Source organism: Saccostrea cucullata, unplaced genomic scaffold (assembly GCF_032062105.1).
Source record: "Saccostrea cucullata isolate Sc308-1 unplaced genomic scaffold, CSIRO_AGI_Scuc_v1 ctg9995, whole genome shotgun sequence".
NCBI classification, from domain to species: domain Eukaryota; kingdom Metazoa; phylum Mollusca; class Bivalvia; order Ostreida; family Ostreidae; genus Saccostrea; species Saccostrea cuccullata.
The window spans coordinates 1-24588 of NW_026924925.1; the positions used below are offsets into that span (position 1 = coordinate 1).

The 24588-nt window shown below is 33.4% G+C and overlaps 1 long non-coding RNA gene across 5 annotated transcripts; it reads right to left on the bottom strand.

The window, feature by feature from the left end:
* Positions 1-9100: 9100 nt before the first annotated feature.
* On the bottom strand, positions 9101-16515 carry LOC134267613 (uncharacterized). Of its 5 annotated transcripts, XR_009992187.1 has the most exons (6): positions 15326-15364; positions 14913-15117; positions 13521-13604; positions 10361-10463; positions 9688-9764; positions 9101-9199 (listed from the first exon to the last, which is right to left on the bottom strand). It is a non-coding gene; the product is annotated as an uncharacterized LOC134267613 (long non-coding RNA). The 5 variants fall into 5 exon arrangements; XR_009992188.1 differs by lacking the exons at positions 14913-15117; positions 15326-15364 and adding an exon at positions 16272-16515; XR_009992189.1 differs by lacking the exons at positions 14913-15117; positions 15326-15364 and adding an exon at positions 15756-15949.
* Between the last annotated feature and the right edge of the window lie 8073 nt (positions 16516-24588).

Genomic DNA, 24588 nt, shown 5'->3' on the forward strand with positions numbered 1-24588 from the left:
GTCATTTATTTTAATAAATGACATATTTCACTTCTATATAATGTTATTTGTTTTTGCCTGCTTTTAACAAAAAAAAAAAAAAAAAAAAAAAAAAAAGAAATAAAAAAAAAAAAGCTCAGTCTTTTGGCAGGAGAAGAAAGGAACATAAATGTAAATATTTAAAAACAGATCACACTTTTCAGTTTCTAATTGTTTCATGTATGAAACAATTAATTGGTTTGCGGCCAATTTTTGACGCATGCGTCAATATGTTTCTTGTCCGATGATTGTTTTCAGGTGACAGCTACTCTAGTGACATACTTTCATGCTCTGGGCATCAAACAAAATCTCAATGAATGTCACAGCTGTATAACGTGTAATAAACCTTAAAGGAATTTAAGTTTTATTTGAAATTTATTTACTTTAAATTATCTGCAAAAATGCTATTCGTAGCTCAGAATGTGCTACAGCATGAACAAATATACTACATAATTATTCGACTTTGATGTTTAATTAACGCTGATAACATACCATTGGAACAGGAGGTTCCTTGTGTCTAAAAACTATGTTCGAATTGTACGCTCAGTCAGAACTGAAAAAAAGTGAATACAGAAAAATGTCAATGTTTTTATCTTGCTACATTGTATCAAAATATAGTTTTACAATTAAAAAGATGGCTTGAATAACAGTTCATCATGTTATGACAAATTAGACAAATTTAAATCAGAAATGTCTTAAGAAGACCCGAAGTATCAAGATGTTTTAATGATATCCCAAATATAGGTGAATGATTGTCGGTTTGAATCCCTACATGTATACGGTACATTGAAATGTAATTACTACCAAGCCCTTCAGATTTCCATCCTGGGGCAGTATTACCTGACAGTTAAATGCTTTACAAACAAAAACTTCCTTTTATCTATTTACTTATTTAATTTAAATTTTAATAACAGCTTTAAACACATCATTAGCTTGTACAGGTCTGGATGAGATTATTATTGTTTCTGATTATTTCTTAAAATAAAAATTCACCATGTTAGCTGGTTCCACAATGAAGTTTTTTTTAGCCAGCGTAACATGCTTACTGGTAAAAAAAAAATAACTTTATAACTACCCTTAATTAGTAATTTTACAGAAGTTCATTAGTAGCCACAGACTGAAGTGTAGGAAGTTGAAGGCATATTTAGTGTACTCCGGGATATCTTTCAAGCTCTGTTTTGATTTCGCATCTTTTGCCGTAATCATAAATTAGCAAAAGAGTACTAATGTACTCAATGTCAAATATTTCGATTTTGTTGGAAAGAGTTTTGGCGTCAAACAAAGACAAAATCTTCGGTCCCTCTCCCCCCCCCCCCCAAAAAAAAAACAAAAAAACGACGGGTGTCTCGGCCTTATAGGAGATATTTTGTACACAATTTAAAATATATTTTGTTAAAAACGGTTTGAATAATTGCATCTCAACAAAAGAAAGACCAATGGACAGGAAGAGAAATACTGAAGTCTAATCTTGGAGTCGTGTTTTTTTAATTGAGGGTGCATATTTACATGGACTGGGATCACACAAAATTTTAATGAATGTCACAGCTGTGTAACGCGTAGCAAACCTTAAATGAATTTAGTTTTGACTTAGAATTTATTTACTTTAAATTACCTGCAAAAATGCTATTGGTAGCTCAGAATGTGTTAAAGAATGAACAAATATACAACTTATTCGACTTTGATGTTTAATGAACAATGATAAGATTCCATTGGAGCAGGAGTTTCCTTGTTTCCCTGGACTATATTCGAGTTTGTACGCTCAGTCAGAACTGAATAAAGTGAATACAGAAAAATGTCAATGTTTTAATCTTGCTACATTGTATCAAATATGTAGGTTTGCAATTACAAGAGGCCCACGGGCCTTATAGGTTACCTGAATATTACAACTTTCAAACAATTAACTTTGGTTCGTGTTTTAAACCAGAGGCCATGATATCCAGAATTCTCAATTTTAAAAAGAGGCACTATTGCTTATCATAATTATTAACTAAGCATGATTACTCTATTTACCTCCCAGAGGTAGATCAGAGGAACAAAGAGAAAATGCACTTCCAAATATAACCAGTTTTGCACCTCACCCCAAAGGAACCACAGACCCTGTGGCCACATATTTCAAAATTTTGCAAATTTTATCACAACATGGTTGATTTATACCAAAGAGCAGATTTCAAAGCATTAAATTATTTTCAGACTATGTAACCCCTCCCCCAACCAGGGGGGAGGCATAAAAATAACCATTTTGCTGGATGCACCTTTCTTCATCATAAATATATATACTTGGATCATTTGCATAAAACCCAGGAGCAAATGAAAAGATTTTTTTTCAAAGAATTTTCACTATATAATCAATAGATCCCCGCCCTAACACCAGAACCCCTGACCCTGGGGCCATAAAATTCACAAATTGGGAAGAGGCACCCTTGCTTATCGCAACTATATACTTAGTTTGTTTATTTGATACCTAGAAGCAGAGAAGGAGATTTCAAAGAATAAATGCATTTTTACTATATACTCAGTAGAGTACCACCCCCAAAGACCAGAACCCCCAACCCTGGGGCCATAAATTTCACTATTTTGGAAGAGGCACTATCGCTCATTATAACTATGTACTTAATTTGTTTATTTAGTACCCAGAAGCAGAGAAAAAGATTTTCAAAGAATTAATGCATTTTCACTATATAATCAAAAGAGCCCCACCCTAACACCAGAACCCCCGATCCTGGTACCATAAAATTCACAATTTTGGAAGAGGCTCTCTTGCTTATCATAACTATATACTTAGTTAGTTTATTTAATAGCCAGGAGCAGAGAAGAAGTTTTTAAAAATGAAATAATGCATTTTCACTACAAAATAATCTATATATCCCCGCCGTAGCACTAGAACCCCTGACCCTGGGGCCATGAATTTCACAATTTTTCAGAGGACTCTATGCTCATTACATTCATGCCAACAGTTTGCTTGCTTGATGTCAAGGAGTAAAGAAGATTTTTTTAAAGATTGTAATAATTTTGGTGGTTTTGTCCCCACCCCTCAGTCCTAAGGGGGGCGGGGACCATAAAATTCACAATTCATGTTTTCTTCTACCCATAGATGCTGTATACCAAATTTGGTTGAAATTGGTTCAGTGGTTTCAGAAAAGAAGATGAAAATGCTCAAATGTTAACACACGACGGACGACGGACGCCGACGGACGAAAGCGGATAGCAATAAGTCACCCGAGTTACTCAGGTGACCTAAAAAAATGGCTTGAATAACAGTTCATCATGTTATAAGAAATTAATTAATAAAATTAGAAATTTCTTAAAAGACCCAAAGTATCAACATGTTTTAATGATATTTCAAATATAGGTGAATGATTGTCGGTTTGAATCCCATGTAAGTTGAAGGCATATTATGTTGTGAACACCGGGAAATCTTTCAATCTCTGTTTTAATTTCGCACCTTTTTCTGAAATTATAAATTAGCAAAAGAGTACTATTGTACTCAATGTCAATTATTTTCAAATTTGTGGAACGAATTTTCGCTTAAAAAAAAAAGACGAAGTCCTAGGTCCAAAAAAAAATTGTCTCGCCCTGATTGGAAATATTTTGTACAAAATTTAAAATATATTTTGTTAAAAATGGCTTGATTAATTGCATCTCAACAAAAGACAGACCAATGGACAGAAAAAGGAATACTGAACTCTCATTTTTGGGTCAGAATTTTTTTTTATATTTTTTGTTGAGGATGCATACTTACATGATCTGAGCATCACACAAAATCTTAATGAATGTCACAGCTGTGTAACATGTAATAAAACTTAAACAATTTATTTACTTTACATTACGTGCAAAAATGCTATTCGTAGCTCAGAATGTGTTACAGCATGAACAAATATACAATATATTCGACATTGATGTTTTATTAACACTGATAACACACTGGAGCAGGAGTTTCCTTGTGTCCCAAATTATATTTGAGTTTGTATGCTCAGTCAGAACTGAAAAAAAGTGAATACAGAATAATGTCAATGTTTTAATCTTGCTACATTGTATCAAATATGTGGTTTTACTATTAAAAAGATGGCTTGAGTAACGTTTAACTTTTCAGCCGTTCTTTTCTCGAGTACTGAGTGACAAGTGATCTACATATTTCCGAATTTTTCTCATTGTGACGTCTCAGGGATGGGACAAAACATTTCATTGCATATGCCACTAGTATTTATAGAACATGTGTATGACTTAATGTGTGCAAAAATGTCTTGCTGATCTGAGTTTTGATTTTGTAAATACATTTATCTCATAGTGTGGATGACTCGTAAATAAAACAAGAAAAAATTTCTTATTTTATCAAGGTACCTGTATTGGCTGCTTGAAGACGGATGTTAGCCCCCCCTCCCCCACACACTTTAATTAAATCGTTTTAGGAGAAAGTTAAGCCTAGCAGTTAATTTGTTGTTATAAGATTCCTTTAACATCGTCCACAGTGCTTTCTTATACTACGCATGCCTACCTAGTTATGTAGGTGTAACTTACCATGAATCTACAAGTAGCCTGTCCTTGCCTAGCACGTTCTGTACTGCCATCGTACAAAGAGTTAATTTTCATCATCCCTTGGTTCTTATAACTTTCAGTCAAAAGTTCGATGAATGCAAAGCTCCAGCAATTGTCAATAATGTTTTCAAAGACGCAGATAGCAAAAATTCTAAATTTTGAAGACGATCTACTTCCTTTCGAGGCATGTCAACATGCAACGTTATCAAGTTATACGTTATCAATTTAAATTAGCATAATTCATAAAGTTTCGCAGGGGAAGTCCCAATAAAGTTTTGTTGAAACGAAAGTCGTATGAGATAAATAGAACATTTATAATTGTGTGATTCGATATTGGCTTAACTAACTAGTTGGAATGGTTATTTTCAATCAACAAGCCTCGCGAATATATACACCATTTCGACTTGTTGGATATAGCCAATATCAAATCACACAATATAGATATCCTCTAAGCATACAGATGGTTCGCAAACTTCATTATCACCCCTCGTATACATGATCAATAAAACCCTCACTGTTGATTTGTACCGAAGAGCATTTCCAACTTTTGTTATACTATGAATGTGCTGTAAATTGGATAGCGAAAGAACTCAAATTTTCATTGTGATGTCTCACGAGAGATGACTCATTAATAAAGATATCATAACAGTTTTTCACTTTGGTTTACGTCAAATCATGGCTGACGCAAAATAATCCCGGTATCTCCCCTTTCCGATTCGGGCATTTTGATAAGAGACTGGAGCTGATTTTTTTATGAGATAAAAAAAAACAACATGTAAACTTCCTGTATTGACCAGATTTATCAAAATTTAGGGCGTGCTGGTTTTTCTATATACTGTAGAAGTATTTTTCCGCTTGGTATTAACATGATTAATTTATGCTATGTACGCGGTCACACATTTCTGCGGAAATTCGTCCGAGCGTACTGAATATAAATGTAAGGCATATAGTGACAGTCTAAGAAATCCGCGTAAATTTCAACCCGCGGAAAAAACGGAAATTAATATCCTGCGGAATTTTGAAAACGTTGAGAAAAATGCGTCTACAGTACTGTCAAGTGTGGGGAGTGATTAGGCCCTGGACTAGATTTTCAAACACCTGTTCGACTTCGACCGAAACAAATAAATTAAGTTAGGTCATCTTACATATTAAACGTTACATTAAAAATGCTGGCCCCGGGATCTTGAAACATCTTAAGCTTAAGTCCTGTTACATGTAAAGCCTAAAATGTCATCTAGAACAGTCCTATCACAACCCCAAAAGAGGAAATTCTCTCTGTTTTTCACTCTGTATTACTGTCATCTTTCGTCCCACTACTAGTATAACGAAATATTTTCATGCCCTGATTGATTGATTGATTGATTGATTGTATATTGTTTAACGTCCCTCTCGAGAATTTTTCACTCATATGGAGACGCCACCACTTGCAGGTGGATTTTCATGCCCTGAATATAATTTAAAAATATGAATTTAACGTATTTAGTGATTTTTTTTTATTTGAAGGATTTTTTCCCTAAAGATTTATTGTGTAACAAAGGTTGTTTTTCTGTCCTAAGTTATATTCACATAAATTTATTTTATAAAAAACTTTGTTTTTCAATAAAATCTTAATAAGCAGTTTTGAAACCAAATGCATGCTACTTTAAGATGTACAAAGAGTTTTTGTATTAGGCGTATGTCAAGAGGAAACTTCACATAGGTTTTAAATTCAATAAAAAACATCCCCAACAAATGAGTACATTACGTGGAGGCACGTGAAATCGATTACATTTGAAATCAATTAGCATATATAAGAGGGAGTAAAAATAGAATATCCATATATCCATCAGAACTTCTAGTTGATTTCCCACGTGCACGATGAAAAGGTTTGTTTGAACTTCAAAAAATAATTTTATTTTAAATGTACCTTTTATCACATTGAGAATTTTATTTTAAGGTGGATCACAGATTCAATGTCTGTCTGAATACATAGGACAAAATTTGTCAGCTAAATCCTTTCGTTTTAAATTTTCCTTTCTGATTTTTTTAGATTGGTATGCGTATAAAATTGTAATAGTAATTCAAATACACTAATTTTGATGAAAACAGGTGATGCTTATTCAATGAAATACATAGGAAAATGCTGTTCATGTCGGTATTTGCCAAGAACGGCAAAAATATGCATTTTCTGACTACTTCCGGTTTGGCCTAAAGTGACGTCACAGGACGTATCTTGATGGTCTCAATAGATTCTACTAGAGATTTTGAACAACTTTGCTTCTTTGATGTATAACAAATTAGCAATACTTTTTGAGATATCCGGAAAAAACATTCGGCCCTCTAGATCCTTTAATTTAGGGGTCAGCCCTTTTCCCGATATATCAATTGAAAGATCTTGTAATTCTGCACAAATTTTGTTCCATATGTTTTTATAATATATTTTTAATTAAGAACATGAAATGGAAAATATGTGTAAATTTTCGCTCTTTTAGGCGTTCTAATTTTTGACCCCTATATAACGCCATTTTGAATACAGAAATCGAAAAACAAAAACCGATGTGCACAACTTCAATCCTTCCGTTATCTAAAATCAGTAGAATTTCTGCTCCAGCTTTTGTGGTCTCTGAGCCTTTGTCTGGAAATGAAAGCCTATAAATTTTCGTTTAAAGGGGAATAACTCAAAAGCGGAAGTAAATTTTTTAAATGTTAGACACGTTCTTATAGAGTTTATTAATGTCTATAACGTCTGAAAATTTGAGCAAAATCCGTTGAAAAATGAGTGAGATATGAGGCCTCAAAGTTGGCATGTAGTAAAAGGGAAAAAAAAGAATAATAAGAATAATCTTAATCATCAGAATCAGTAGAAGGTCTTCCGTTGGAAACGGTGGACCTTAATAACGTCATTTCTGTTTGCTATGCATATACATTAAAATGACGGCACTGATACATTGCTTAAAACGTTTGGAGCTCGTGAGGTTTGTGTGGACGATTTAAGGGTAAAAATCGATAAACAAAAGAACTAGTTATAGATCATCACATTGTTTCGATACATAATGTGTGATGAAGACATGTGTCTAAATGATGGGGATAATAGCCAAGAAGATTGGCAAAGCTTCAAGTCGGACGAAAAAAAGATTAAATACGATATAACATTTTAAAACTTATCAGTTCCTCAAGTTATTATTGGATGCATATAATTATTAAAAATCAGACGCATGCATGGCATTTCTTTAAAAAGAATTTTTTTGGACCATATCAATACAAAATACATTCTCTGTAACTGTAATTTTTATGCCACAAGTAAAATCTGATGATCTGATAAAAGGGACCTGTCAAGTAAAGTAGGGAATCAACAATATTTAAAAATGCACTTAAAATAATAGAATCGTGAGGTAAGAAATGTATAATATTGAAAATGTTGTTTTTTTATGTTTTGCAATAAACTTATCATTCATCAAGCTTTTAAACATTGCTTTCGAATCTTGTTATAAAATATTTAGAGAGAGAGAGAGAGAGAGAGAGAGAGAGAGAGAGAGAGAGAGAGAGACTAGGGCAAACATTGCGTACAGTTGTAGAAACCATTTTAAGATCAACAGGGTCTGTAAAAGAAAAAAAAAGCATTCACTGGGTGAAAAAAGTGGTTTCCATCATGGGAAACTTTATGGAAACCACATGGAAACCTCAAGTTTACATCATGTTTCCCAGTGGTTTCCGTAGCGGATGCTAGGTTATTCCGCCAAGTTTCCATGACACGGAAACCCCCTACGCTCCGATTCCATAAGGTATCCTGAACCACGGAAACCTCTGTAAACCTGAAGTTTCCCGAACATCCACGTAGTTTCCAGTAATGGGAAACCTGAAGATTCCACTGGTTTCCAGAATCAGGAAACTTGATGGAATCGGAGCGTAGGGGGTTTCCGTGGAATGGAAACTTGGTGGAATCTTTAGGTTTCCTTATACGGGAAACTACATGGAAGCTCGGGAAACCTCACGATTCCTTAAGTTTCCTTGACTCGGGAAACTTGATGGAATCGGAGCGTAGGGGGTTTCCGTGGAATTGAAACTTGATGGAATCTTTAGGTTTCCTTATACGGGAAACTACATAGAAGCTTGGGAAACCTCACAATTCTTAAGTTTCCTCGACTCAGGAAACCATATGGAATATGAGCGTAGTGGTTTCCGTGGAATGGAAATTTGATGGAATCTTAAGGTTTTCTTTTATCAGAAACAACATGGAAGCTCGTGAAACCTTATGATTCCTGAAGTTTCCTTGACTCAGGAAACTATATGGAACTTGTGTAGCACTTTCTGTGTGGCGGAAACTTGGTGGAATTATCTGGAGTCCCATTCCTGGTGGAAATTACTGGGAAACTTCAAGATTCCCCAACTTTTCTAAAGGAAGCAATGTGAAATAATGCGCATTCTTTTAAAAATCTATCAAAAAAATTTATTACATGTAAAAGAAAAAAGCATTACCATTTTAAATGTTTAATAATTCATTTGATGTACATAAACTGTAACTGAATTTTTCAATGATATCAAAATATTAAATAAATTCATATATCTTAGATAAACAATAGACAGTCTTTCACATTCAAGTCCATTCATAAGGGTCATTAAGTACTTCTTTCAACATCAGTTTCCTGGTTTTCTTCACATCACATATGATCTGCAATATTCATACAAAATTATTATATGATGTCAGAATTATAATGCTTGATAACTTAGAAATCTGAAAGATCAGTCAATGTCTTTAATATATCAATATCAATAATTACTTTCCATGACCATGATACATATGATTTCAGCATTTAATTTATCTCTTTAATATTTAATGCTTTATGATTAGTGAAAAAAAGAACATGATATAAATAATGTTTTCAGCCTTATTATGTCATTGAGAATATATTACTACATGTATATCATACTATGTACCCTGCTTTAAGTTTGATTAGTTTGAGAGAAAACATACCCTTTATAATAACAAAAATATTAGGGAGAGATTTTTTTTATTAATTTTGATATTCAACCTATAAATTGGTTGAAGAGCATTGCAGACCCTCCACCCCATTAGACAAAAGCTAGATTACACCAGGGGAGAAATATACTCTGGACTACGAATTTAAATAAAGATATACAGTACATTTTGATACTGACCTTTGACCTAGAAAATTAGTCCAAGGTCACATGGAGTGATGGGTAGACACTGTCTGAGGGCATCCACAGAACAGGACCTAAAAATAATGTAATATATATGTATTACAGTATATATACACATGTACTTGTATGTTAATGATTTATCATATGCTGCATTGGACACATATGATTTTATCATGGTTTAAGTATCCATGTATCTTATGAGTAATTTTATACCGGTTTTGCATGTATGCTCAGTTTATTTAAGAAATAAATAACAAGTTTATAAACTTCAGTTGGAGAGATACCACAAATTTATAAACAAACAAGTAATTTAATTTTTTTTTTTTTACATATATTGACCAACATTATTTACATCCATTCATCATGTTCATGAATTGGCTGATCAATATTCAGTCAGTTTTAGATCTATATGATATACCATAAAGGACTTTGAAGTTTCACATTTACAAAAGTTATTCCCCTTCGCAGGGTCAATCTGGGGTCAACCAGCTTAAGACGCTGTTTTCCCTCTTTAACCGTATCAACGCTGAGAGACAATATCTTAGAAATAAAATCTATATGAACATATTCATTATGATTTTCATGTTGTCCCCATACTCTGGCAATACAGATTCAGATCCTAATTGTCCAATATTTTTGAAGATTAAAAATATATTAACAAGTAACTTACAAAGGACAAAGTGGGAAAAATGAGCAATACGCCGACAATTGGAAAAAACTCTTAGGAATGTGAAATTCGTCTATTGGTGATGACAATTCCTGTTTTAATGTCACTGAAACATAGGTAATCAGAGATTACAGAGCTCACCTCAACGAATGTTGTCTTTAAGTAAGGCAAAGTCACACAATTAACCAACAAAAAGTGTACATTCCAAAAATGAAAATATTTAAGCAATTTTGATCTGATACTTTGAACAGACCTACATAAAAAATTTAAACTAGTTCTTCTTCATGAAAATGTAATTAAAATCCAGAATCTGAAGCAAATTTGAGAGTTTTCATCTCTTGATGCAACGTTTGTGCAAGTTTGGTTTATACAATGTTATGTAAGCCTTATAGTTTTTTGGTATTAGACTTGCTCTCATAACTTTTACCTGGTCTATTATCTGAAAAATGCATGTCGAATTCAGCATACGAAGCAAGTCCATTAGTTTGCATCCTAAGATTTATCGTCCATGCAAGTTTGCTCATTATAGGGCTCATAGTTAATTGGAAATGAAACATATATGCATCAAAAACTAACATTTTTACTCATCCACAAAAAGTAGGTCAGATTCAGCATCTGAAGCAAGCCTGGTAGTATGCATCCTTATATGTATTATCCATGCAAGTTTGGTCATTAAAGAATCATAGATACTTGGAAATGAATCATGCATTAACTTTAACATATTCACTCAACGGGAAAATGTAGGTCAGATTCAGCATCCGAAGCAAGCCTGGTAGTATGCATCCTTAGATGTATCATCCATGCAAGTTTGGTCAACATAGGGCTTATAGTTACTTGGAAATGAAACCTGCACCAAAAACTTTAACCTGTTCACTCAACCGGAAAAGTAGGTCAGATTCAGCATCTGAAGCAAGCCCGATAGTATGCATCCTTAGATGTATCATCCATGCAAGTTTGGTCAACATAGGGCTTATAGTTACTTGGAAATGAAACCTGCACCAAAAACTTTAACCTGTTCACTCAACCGGAAAAGTAGGTCAGATTCAGCATCTGAAGCAAGCCCGATAGTATGCATCCTTAGATGTATCATCCATGCAAGTTTGGTCAACATAGGTCTTATAGTTACTTGGAAATGAAACCTGCACCAAAAACTTTAACCTGTTCACTCAACCGGAAAAGTAGGTCAGATTCAGCATCCGAAGCAAGACCAATAGTATGCATCCTTAGATGTATCATCCATGCAAGTTTGGTCAACATAGGTCTTATAGTTACTTGGAAATGAATCCTGCACCAAAAACTTTAACCTGTTCACTCAACCGGAAAATGTAGGTCAGATTCAGCATCCGAAGCAAGCCTGGTAGTATGCATCCTTAGATGTAACATCCATGCAAGTTTGGTCAACATAGGGCTTATAGTTACTTGGAAATGAAACCTACACCAAAAACTGCACCAAAAATGTTAACCTGCTCCAAAAACATTAACCTGGTCATTTCTTTGCTGAAATTGCAGCATCTGAAACTTTGAATGGTGCAATGAAACACACTAGAACCATCCTCCATGCATGTCTAATCCATATAGGACATAGAAGTAGTTAAAAAGAAAACTGCTCCAAAAAACTTAACCTGGGACGCCAACGCCGACGCCGACACCGACGCCGACGCCGAGGGTATTACATAAGCTCCCCCAACTTCGTTGAGGTGAGCTAAAAATTAACAGACATTAAAATTTAAGCCCTGATTGTCATACACGCATGCTGTTTTTTCATCCATATAACCTTTTAGTATCATAAAATTTACCAAAATTTAATACTTCAAATAATTTCATCGAATATCTATAAAATAAAGGAAACTCTAAAAACTTAGTGACTTGCAGAAATTATTCTTTGGAGAGAAAAAAATCTATCATATTTCATATAAATATATGCATAATGAGCCTTTTTTATGCATTTAGAACATATGGTATGTGCCTCATTTCCCCCAAGAAATTTTCAAAGACAATGGACTATCTGTAAGCAGAAATCATTGCTGTTTACTTACATTGGAAAAATTTATGAAAACAAGAGGCCCTGGGGCCACAGCGCACACCTGAGCACATCGGGCTTGAATTTACCCCCCCCCCCCCTTCAAGGCGTTCATCATTTGAACAAACTAAAATCTACACTACCTGAGGATGATTCCATATAAATATCACTAATCATAGCTTTGAAGTACTTGAAAAGAAGATTTTAAAAGGTTTATCTATATATCCCTATGTAAAACTTGGGTCGGCCATTTTGGCCCCACCCTTGCCCCAGGGGTCATGATTTAAACAAACTTGAATCTACACTACCTGAGGATGATTCCACATGAGTTTCATCTTTTCTGGCTCAGTGGTTCTGGAGAAGAAGATTTTTAAAGATTTTTCTTATATATGCCTATGTAACAGTAAAACTTAGAAAAGGGCGTGGTCCTTCATTTGAACAAACTTGAATTCCCTTCACCCAAGGATACTTTGTGCCAAGTTTGGTTGAAATTGGCCCAGTGGTTTTTGAGAAGAAGATGAAAATGTGAAAACAAATGGAAAAGTTTACGACAACAACAACGACAGGCAACGGACAAATTTTGATCAGAAAAGCTCACTTGAGCCTTCGGCTCAGGTGAGCTAATAACTAATTTCCTATTTTTTTAAATTCTAATAATGCTTAAAATAATTTAATCTATCAAAAATAATCTAACTGAATGTAAAATAATATTTTTCATAATCTTAATCTAAGGGCAGATCACTCTAACTTCATAAAACTACCTGATATTAAAGTAGAACTCTTTAGTTTTTAGAGCTTCCTTTCAGTAATCAAAATACTGACCAGCAAGAAATCAGTTAATATGCATTTCCTTTTTTTCATTCATTTTTTTTTCGAAAGATCTCAGAGTTTTTTCTTTTCAATTCAGGTTCAAGATGACAAAGTTTTATTGAAGTGTATGTATTAGAGAACTGATTGTATGTCAATCATAGCAATACACACATAACATGGAGGGGGCAAATTGTTTCAGCCCTAGTAGCTTTTACATAAAACTTCTTGTAGCTCACAGCTGATATACCACAGTTCAGTATTTAGATAAAATTTAGAATCTTTTTTTCAGGCAATTGTCATATACATACTAATCATGAATGAATTACCACTTACCAAATGACCACATCCTGAATCATCATACATTTTCTATGATTTTATCTCACTGGTTTCTTTTAACGTCACACAGTTTTCTTCTCTCTGAAATGATAAATTATGTCCAGGTAGTGGTACTATTGCATTCTAATTTAAACTAATTATGTAATAGCATTAGCAACAACCAGGATGGAAGAAAAATAACCAGAGGTCTCTGTCGAGACTGTAGCTCTACTGGTTTGTACTTATCAAAGACTGATGCACAGAATTATGTGTAGTCTACTTGTTTGCCAAGTTATATTGAAATCAGACTAAAATTTAAGGAGGAGTAGTGTTTGCAGACAGACGGACAGCTGGACAGACGGACGGACGCCGGACGCATTACTATCGCATAAACTCTTCTGGTCTCTGACCAGTAGAGCTAAAAACAAGTCAATACTATCAATATTAATTCACTATTAGCCTGTTTTTTTTTTACATCTTCATCTCAACAGGATAGACATTACAAAAAAAAAAATCTTTTGAGCAGTAAGGCCAGGTAAAATTAATCTTTAGATTCTCATCCTAATTTGCAAAAAAATTGGGGCGGGTGGGCGGATTTTATTTTTTATTTTTTATAATTGTTAATTTATATATAGGCCTAAGTTTCAACAAAACAATGGACGCCCCTTACACATTTTTTTCATTACCTTAATGCAAATATGAATAGATTTAATTCTTTTCATATTCTTTTAAATATTTAATGAAAATTTTTGCTTTAAAAGTTAAATATTTATTGTTTATTAATAAATAATCAAGCACACATTATACGGCACACTCTGAACAAAATGAGGTGGGGATACCAATAAATTGTGTATGCGTGACTTCCTATTTTGCAAAATCTATATAAATGTTCTAATAATTATCCTACTGAAACATCTAGGCCTTCTCTTAAGTCTGTCTACGATGTTGTAGATTTTTTTTATTTCAAAGCTAAGTCATACAGCTGGAGATCGTTATATATAACTTGACCAGATGTCATTTTCCTCGTCTATTTATACTTATTACAATCTCTCTACATACTTCTACTGCCAGTGATGGTATCTGTATGTGTTTATGCCATTTTTTCTTCTCTGGCTTCTCTATACTGACAAATTAACTTTTCCTTACACATTTAAACTGCTTTTATTGCCGTTTTTTCTCCAGTCTTCACATGGCGTTATTAATATAAATAGCAACACGCGACATTTAATACAGACGGGAGATAACTCTTAAACTTTGACCCAAATTCTTACTGTATAAAAATACATGAAAATACCCAAAAATCAAAATAAAAAACATCGGGGCGGGACATTTTGAGAGGGGCGGGCGGGGATAGAATCTAAAGACTAATTTTATAAAGCCTAATCTATATCAATAAACAATAAAACAAACCTAATCTCTTCAGAAAAGTGGACAGGCTTTCACCTACATTCACTTTTTTATGTATATTTTTCCTCCATATCATTAGTCTCGTTCAACCAGACCCTCGGCTGTCTCCGTAAATCTCCGACCAACCAGAGGGTCTGGTAAAGATACGCAATATCGTTTGTAACGCCAAAACGAGGCTTACTGAAATTCTGGTAAAGTTTTTGATTGGCTGAAAAGAACACACCTACACGATTTAAATAAATACATGATAGATCAGCAGAAAAATAACTTAAAGATGTAAAAGTTATATGTCTGAAAGTTAAAGCTGTTAGATAGGAATTGTTTACAGTAATGCCCACCAGTTATAGGTAAGTGTATAAGTGTGTATCTTGCAAATATTCGGTACGAAAGCAAAAGTGAAAGTAGTGTAGCCCTACCTGCGTAATACACATTCCTTCGATTGATATAGCAATTTCTCGTTTGGTGTCCCAAATTAAAGATTAATTTATTTATATAAAGACACAATCCAGAAGAAGAAACACATTTAACGTTTGTTTCAAAAAGGATCGTCAAAATGAAAACAAGATAGCGCCCTCTGACGGTTACAAACGCTAACATGATTCTTTACCAGACCCTCTGGGTGGTCGGAGATTTACGGAGACAGCCGAGGGTCTGGTTGAACGAGACTACCATATCATCAATATGCATATGATTAAGGGTTATGCTATTTGCTACAATCTATTTCTACTGTAAATTCTGATGAGGATATCCTTCATGAATAATTGGATAAGCTGAGATTGAAGACACTTTTCGTAAAAATATTGATGCTTTTATCAAAGTTTTGAACCAAAAATATTTAATTTATACCTTGCCATAAGTCGTAAGTTCCAAAAAACAAGAGCTGGCTATCCGAAAAGTCAGAAAACACATGTATTCAAACCGGATGTTCTACAGTCTGAATTTAACTACGAAACCATGATCGGTGTAACTATTATCATCCGGATAATTTGAGCGGGGTTAAAAATATATTTTTTTTTAATTCCGAAAAGTATTCATTTATATAGAGAGAGAGAACATACATATGGAGCATACATTTTAATAAACATGATAAAAAGCGAAACGTTGCCATTTTACAACATACAGCATGTACATGCACGGTGACTTTGAGGCCTCCATAATCAAAGTTATGCTATATCACTGTCTCAATTTTTTTCCTCTCTCTCTCTTTGATTCTCTCTGCAATATATACACTTAACAATTTAAAACTTAGGTATCCAACTTTTCAAAATGGCGTCAGAACAGAAGTTGCCACCGATAGTGAAGATTTGTTGTTGCCAAATATTACAACTATTTACCGTAAAAAGTTAACAAAAATATACGTACACTAATCCTTCATCGTTGTTCATTGCATTTATCACAGTCTTAAAGACACTGGGTGGTGAAACCATCTTAACTTTTCACATTTATCAGCTGCTTACACCTTCTTCTTCGTCCTTCTCGATCCTCCAAAAATGGCGCCTCGGGAAATTGACCAATGAAATAAAGCGCCCAGAGAGCGATGCAGGATGGGAAATATAAACTGTTTTCATTCACTATGATTAAGTGTGATTATGAGATCTCATATTAGAATTCAATTAAGTTTTCCGCTTTTTCATGGAATAAAAAGAGCGGCTCCTAAATATTTTTGCCGATATGATTTGTAGGCCTAGTACTGTATATTTAGAAAAAAAAGCGGTTAAATACATGATGCAAGAGCAGAAAAAAATTGTTTCTTGCTTGACACCTCAACTTATTTGCCTTCGGGATATGGGTTTCGGGGCTTGGTTATTGGTAGTGGCCGTCCTTGCTGAAAGTAATCCCCCTCTCCCAACTTCTTTTAACTGTTACATATATGATTATGAATTTATAATGTCACACCAAAAGATGTTAAATTTTTAAAAGCACATTTTTTTATTGTGAACTTTCCACGGGAATCCTAAAAGGCATGAAAATTAGCTACAATTATAATATGATTATCAAGAACAGTTTTTTTTTTATTTCAATAGTGATGATTGAAAAGTTCGGTGATTAATAGTTCATTGCTAATAAATTGTTGGTTTTTGGGGGGGGGGATTAAATTACTAATTGAACTCCCTCCTTTTCGGGGTTTAATTAGATTTTGTGCATGCTATCAATATTACTGGTGGACCTGCTCGACTTTTCTCTAATTGCTACATGTACATTGTACTTTAAACTCCTTGGCCTTTAGTTTAAAAAAAATCCCACATCATTTTAACACGGAAAAAAGCTAAAGAAAAAAAAATCCCACATAATTTTAACACGTAAAATTGTTAAATGAATCAGAATCTATGTTGAAAACCTTTTTCTTAGGAGAGTTATATCTCTAGGCGGAACAAAACTAACATCTTATCAAAGGCAGGAAAATATAACAGTATTTTAATTCAGTATTTTAGGCGTGATTGGTATAAAGTGAAGTCATGGGAAAGATTATGTCGAAAGTCATCTATACTCGTTGATGTGCAGGACTGTGCTTATGCATACAGCTTTAGCTGGTCCCGCCCTGTATTTCTATGATTTTTTTTTTTGTTAAGAAATCTGGTAAGGTATGTTAGTAAAAATAAAATCCCGGTTAGTTTATTACTCTAACGGAAATTACTTTCCTACAGGCCTGAAGATCGAGTCTATTAGTCACCCAAGTTTTTTTTGCATGTCGGCGAATAAAAATAAAGTAGTGCAAAACATATATAAAGAAATGTTTGTTGAAGTATTGACAAACTTCATACCTTTATAGAATGAAATCAACAAAAACTGAACAAAATACAACTGTGACAATTATGCAATGAATTAATTATACAAGTAATTCTTTTAATAGATTGCCTTTAGTAGCATGTACTACTTTAAAAGCCATTGTTCTTAAGAAAAACAAAATCATGCAAAATATTATAGACTTTTCTTTATCTAAAGCAATGGCCTTTGGGAGAAAAAAAATGGCTGAAAAAAGTTTGTTAAATATGATGTATGTGCATTTAGGACCCTACATTGTAATTTCATGCGAAAAGTGCAGGCGTTTACTACACGGGATCTGCGTTCATATTTGAGCAAATAAGGGAAAAAAAAAGTTTTATGTGATGAATTATATTATAAACATTTATCTAATAAATGTCTATGTGGTACGTTAGATTACAAATTTCACACAAAAACCCATCAAGAATATTAAATACAGTTTTGATTTCACATTGATCTTTTAACGTCATTCTGATTTAATATTATACACGACGAGAATTAAGATCTATTCAATAGACAATACCTATAGAAAATTATTTAATTTCTAAAGAGGATAGTTTTATTTTAAATCAGTAATGAAAATTGAAATAAAAATTCTAAATAGTTTGTTTTTTCATTGAACTTCTTAAATGAAGGTTATTTTATAAATATGTTCTCTTGTATAACTTTATTTATGGAATATACAATTTTTTAAATGATAAAAGAAACACGAATCATCATCTTAATTCAAAGGGATTTTCGGTCGGAGTCTGTGTGTGTATATGCTCGACAACAGCCTATTGTTCCCTTTAGGTACAAAACCGTCTCAATTCACATAGAATATACAAAAAATACACAGTGACAGGTGTCTTCGCGGCACGTGTCTCCACCCTGAAATGGCACGTGAGGACAGGTGTCCCTAATTACACAGGCCGACCATCCTGGACTTTTTCAGAAAGCGTTATTTGTGTGTGTGTGGGGGGGGGGGGGGGGGGGGGGCTTCTCAGGGAAAAATGAAAAGGGACCCCACCACCCCCAATGATAAAAATAATAATTTACTAAATTAAAAAAAAACAATATTCACTATTAATAGTAAAGTATTAGTATGATAATATTTAACCCCCAGCCAATTCGATGAATGATTCTAATCTGACCAGTTTATATTAATATATTAATTCATATTAAAACAAAATCTTTTATTATCACTTTCTAAACTTGTATTTAAAAACTTGAAACACTAAAAATGTAATTTTGACAAACCAACTGAAGCATTTTTTTGACGGATTACCCCGGTATATAAGAAATGCCAACTTCTGGTATCTAACACAAATGCCTGGTAAGGTACCTTGATGTCTTGTGAAAACATGTAATTATGTAAAAATAATTCTTCAATGTCAATTGCAAAATATTGGAAAAAAAAATTAATTATTTTATTGAGGAACGTTTCACCTGTCCTTAATCAGTAATCGTAACTTGACATATTTCTTTATTTACTTTTTAATCGACTTTTTAGTAAACATTTTCTGTAAATAATTTCATTAAATGTACCCTTACTTAGCTCTTCCATTTTTTCAAAGGAACATTCATCATAGACAGCTTCAAGAAAGTGGGATCGGAAATGATTGATTTCTACATAACTGCATGCACTTACTTTTTTCTATTCCACTTCACGCATTTTATACGAGTTTACCAAAACTTATGTGATAAATCAAATTCAAAATTTAATTAAATCAAATATAATTCAGTTCAATAAAATTAAATTAAAATTGAATTGCGTTCACGGTGCTGAAATATTAAATTAATCAGTGACACATAGAAATACGTATCTAGTTATTTTAACTGTTTGAAGTTAATTATTTTGATACAGCATGTAAACACTTTTGAAATATTTCTATAGTTGGTAAAAATATGTTAACATAATTAAATATTTAACTTTTTGTAGAATAAAAGGTAGGTGGTTAGCATTGAGATATTCTAAAGTTCCCTGCCTGGGAAACATGGGGAAAACTACACATTGGTGGCTTCCATGTCGGGAATCTGTATGGAAACCACTGAGGCATGTTTACATAAGTTTTCCTCTGTTGGGAAACTTACGAGAAACCAAAGGTTGGTTGTTTCCATATCGGGAATCTACATGGAAACCGCCGGGGCATGTTTCCATGGTTTCCTATCTTGGGAAACTTACGGGAAACCACAGGTTGATTGTTTCCATGTCGGGAATCTATGTGGAAACCACCTGGGTATGTTTCCATGGTTTCCTATCTTGGGAAACTTACGGGAAACCACAGGTTGATTGTTTCCATGTCGGGAATCTATGTGGAAACCACTATGTGGTTTCCATAAAATGGAAACTATATGGAAACTACTGATGTCACGATTCCCATATGTTTCCATCGGGTTTCCAAATTTGGGAAACCTGGCTTTTCATCCTGTGATTCTTTAAAAGGAAACATCTGCAACATTGTTTCAGTGGGAAAAATAATCCCCCCCCCCCCAAAAAAAAAGAAAAGAATGAACGACAAAGTAGTTATGAAATTAAAATTCATAATATCGCTTAAAACAAAAAATAAATCAGTTAATTTATTTCTATGTACTAATTAATAATTATATATGATTTATTGTCAATTAATAAACACAATTCTTACCTCTTAGATGAATGTGTTATATATTTGAAATAGGATGTGGTATTTATAGTAATATGCTATAAATTAACACACATTTTCAAGTTGACATTGAAATCTTCAAGCACGTTTTTATCTAACACATCGGGAACAAAAAGGATGCATAAAATCCGGGATCATAACAACTTGAAATGAGATAATTTCTGCCAATCGATTATGTGAAACATATGGAGATAACGAACAGTATTCAAGGTAAAAAAGAGCAAAGCAACACGGACCTTCAAAACATCATTATGAAAAATTCTAGTAGTTTCTGGAGAGTTTTGCGACTTAGATTAAAGGAATTGTTCTCTTGAAGACATGCACAAGTACCACCACCTATGTGTGTTTTCAATATAAAAGGGGGTATGCAGTCTAAATCTAAATCATATAAGACAGAAACTATTGTTAACAATGATAAACTAGTTGATGATATAAGGATATAATATAATTTTACTTGTAACACGTCATTTGATTGGATAAATGATTTTATCCATATTGTATAACATAACTTGCCTACGTCAAAAAACATATTACTCCGCTTGACGTTACTTTTAAAATTTAATTAATGTAAGCCTTATTCTGGGGAAAAAATTGTCTCATTGTCTGGAGCTGAAATTAAATTATAAGGAATGAAGCTTATTTCAACTTATATTATACGATATAACAAAACTTGGGGCAGTTTACGCTTTTTTATAAACCGCTTCGTGGTTCATAAAGCGTAAACTGCCGCAAGTTATGTTATATGTATAATATACGAGGGTTGTCCCATAAAATCGTGGACAAAGCGTTTTTCTCGAAAAGTAATGGGCGCACTTAGCTGAAATTTTCAGTAAATGTTTATTCATCATATTTAAGTGAATCATAATGTTTTTGATAATATATATTCAAAAATAAAGATTTTATTCTGCTTGAATGTGCACAAGGTACGGTCCTACGGCGCAATGTAAAAATAGCAAGGTTATATTAGATAAGACATAAGAATTAATTCGTAATAAAAGTTTTCAATACATAAGATTAGGATGAAAATTATCATAATTCCATTCCTTAATCGATTCTGTGGTCTTTTTAAAAAATTCAAGGCATTTGGTTAATTTTTGGCAGTTTCCCGAGCATTTGAAATGGGAAAGTAATAAACACAATACACGAAAAATGGCGACTTTTTATGACGTTACGGCGCACCGGAGAGCAGTTCAGATAGATTAGGATGTTGTAATGACGCCTTAAGAGACTTTAAACGAATACAGAAGAAAGGAAATATAAAATATATCACCAGATCTTTAGTATATAAATGAAATGAAAGTTTTCTTAGTGAAGTCTTCGTGGTCGAGTCCCCAGATAGTACAAAACATATGGACAGACTGCCATTTGTAATAGCAAAGGAAGCTGTCACTGTCGACCGTCCATGTGAGATTCTCTTTTAGTTGAATGATGGTGAGAATACTGTCTGTAACTTGCTAATAAATATTCATCAGATCGCATGAGTGTGCCACATTGGTTTCTTAACTGGTTATGGTTACTCACATATATAAATCAATAAAATTTCTAAATTTAAGTGGGGCTTATCCAACTCTAAGTCTAGCAAAGATGAAACGTGACGCTGTTTTTGACACTTTGACGTTATCATCCGTGCGCCGTAGGGCGATGAAGTACATAACATAAATTATCACAATTTGTTTACCTATGCATATATCTATTTGAAATTTGCTATGTATATTCATAATTTATCTACTAAAAAGTGGTGAAAATTTCAGAACGCAGAGATTATTATTTTTCAAACTAGACAACTTGTCCACGATTTTACGGGACAACCCTCGTATGTTGAAAAAAAGCTTCATTCCTTAAATATAAAAAAAAATTAAAACTCAACATACTGCAAATTCTATGGCCAGGACAATTATGCATAGTGACTGACGTAGCTCACAAAAATTTGTTAGGCATTAGGATAAGTGTACATTTTCCCCTTCAGTAATTTCACCTTTTTATCTTCGACAGCTACAGGTACTTGTTAATATTCATTAGCTGCCACATTCCTTCAAATTACCCTTTGATCCAGAAAATAATTTGTGGTCCGTATATACAGTTTAATCATCTTATTGATATTGTAAAAAAATCTAAGTTAGACAAAGTTTATAATCTGCCATTTCCAAAACAAAACAATATTCAAACTAGACTTTTAGCCAAATATTATGAATTATATTTACATTATCACATACTGTAAACCAACTTTTATTCGCGTGCGAGAAATTTTCGCGAGGTTCGTGAGAGCCTCGTTATCGCGAATATTTCTCGCCGCCAACGGGTCCTTAAAGTCTCTTTTGGTATTAAAAACAGTTAAAATAAGGCTTGGTCGCAAATATTAATCGTCGCTAACTAGTTTACTCCCGGTAAATCGCGAAATAAAGTCGTCGCGAATAAAAGTTGGTTTACAGTAATTGAAACTGACACAATCACTACCTTTGGTATTACGACGACTTTCGCTAGAATGACTTATAATGAAATATATCAATGTACAAAGTAAGAAGGTTTGAGTAAAAACAAATAAAATACCCAAATAAGAAATGTTAACAGTGGGAAATGATTGAACATTTCATACATGATATTTCTATATTTCTCTATTGTTATACAATTCAGGGATCCAATTTCAGCAACATCAAATCAAAACACGTATAGACATTTTATGTATGTTTTTGTAATCAGGATATACAAATTTATGGGTTTCTGTTTCTACCACATTCTTTAATAATTAGGGTGAATTCACCATGCATCGGACACCCTTGTACTTCAACAAGTTCTAGAGATATCGCTACCGACGGAAAATTATCAAAATGGAGTTTAACACTTAGTATGTGATTAAAATATAAATTTGGGACAGAATTATGTACCTTTTATTGAGAAAATATCACCAAAAATCGATTTTTTCTAAATAACTCAAAATTCACCATGGATCGGACATTATTCACCATGCATCGGACAGACGGTATTTCGACCGAAAAAATATCATACCTTTATCACAGTGCTTTAAAATCCTTGATATGGATATACTTTATCTAAGAAATAACCCTCAAGTTAAATTTATTTGTCGATATCGTTGCACAAATATGCAGAGATTCAAGATGCCATACTCTGCGTTAGAAAGGTTTAAAAATGCTTGTATTGCGGTTTTTCGCGCCTTTTTCTCATGCGTTAAAATACTCTGTTTTGTAGAAATAAATTCGGTCAGATTCTAGACATAATATATCGATAACTTGTATTTTGACTGTTTTTTATTTTCTATTTCCGCAAAAAAAAAAACAACTGTCAGTTGGTTTCTGTATGAAAATGGTAGTGATTAACTTTGCATCAGAAAGTGTCCGATGCATGGTTAATTTGTGTCCGATGTACGGTGAAATGAGTATACTAGTAAAAACCAGCTCTAATAAGAATAAAACAAACATTGAAGTGAAATTTCTTTATAATTTATGTAAAATTACCAATCCCAGACAAAATTCACATAAGTCCGACTCTTTTCGTGAAAGTCGAATTTAAAAGAACGATAACTCTAAAAATTGAAAAACACTGTGCCGGATAATTATGCCACTTCAAAAGTGGCATTTTGGCGCCCGCCAAATCCTCATTTCACATAAAAATCATGTATACCAAGTGGTAGACCATCACTCACAGAGTTCATAACTACCTTTGTTACAGGTAAATCTCACCTGTCAGGTGAGATAATCACCTTTGAACAAAAAATTCCCATGGGAAAAATAAAGTTCCTATAGGAAAAATAAAATTCCTGAGGGATATTATCAAAATCCTGCATGATTTCGTAATTTCCTGTGGGATATTTAAGAAATCCTACAGGAAATTAAACTACTATGGGAGAATTTAATCTCCTGTAGGAATACAATTTCCTATAGGAGAGAGAAAAAATCCCTTAGGAAAAATATATCCCATAGGATTTCTTAAATTCCTGTAGGATTCTCTTTCTCAGTCAGAAACTCCTGTAGGAATTTTTTTCACTCTTGAATTATTTACTTGCTCCTAAGGGAGAAAAATATCCTGTAGGAAATTTTAAATTCCTATAGGATTTCTTCTTCTCCTATATGAATTTGATTCAACTGCATTTAGCTACAGCTAAAAATCAGCAATATACCTTATATTGTGTCAACATAGTCCAAAGAAAGAATCACTTTGAGAAAAATTTACAGATGAATATTGAACAGTGGGACGGACAACTTCGGAATGGACATTTCTCCGAACTTGTGCACCCTTTTCCTTTGAAGCTATCCTCTAGG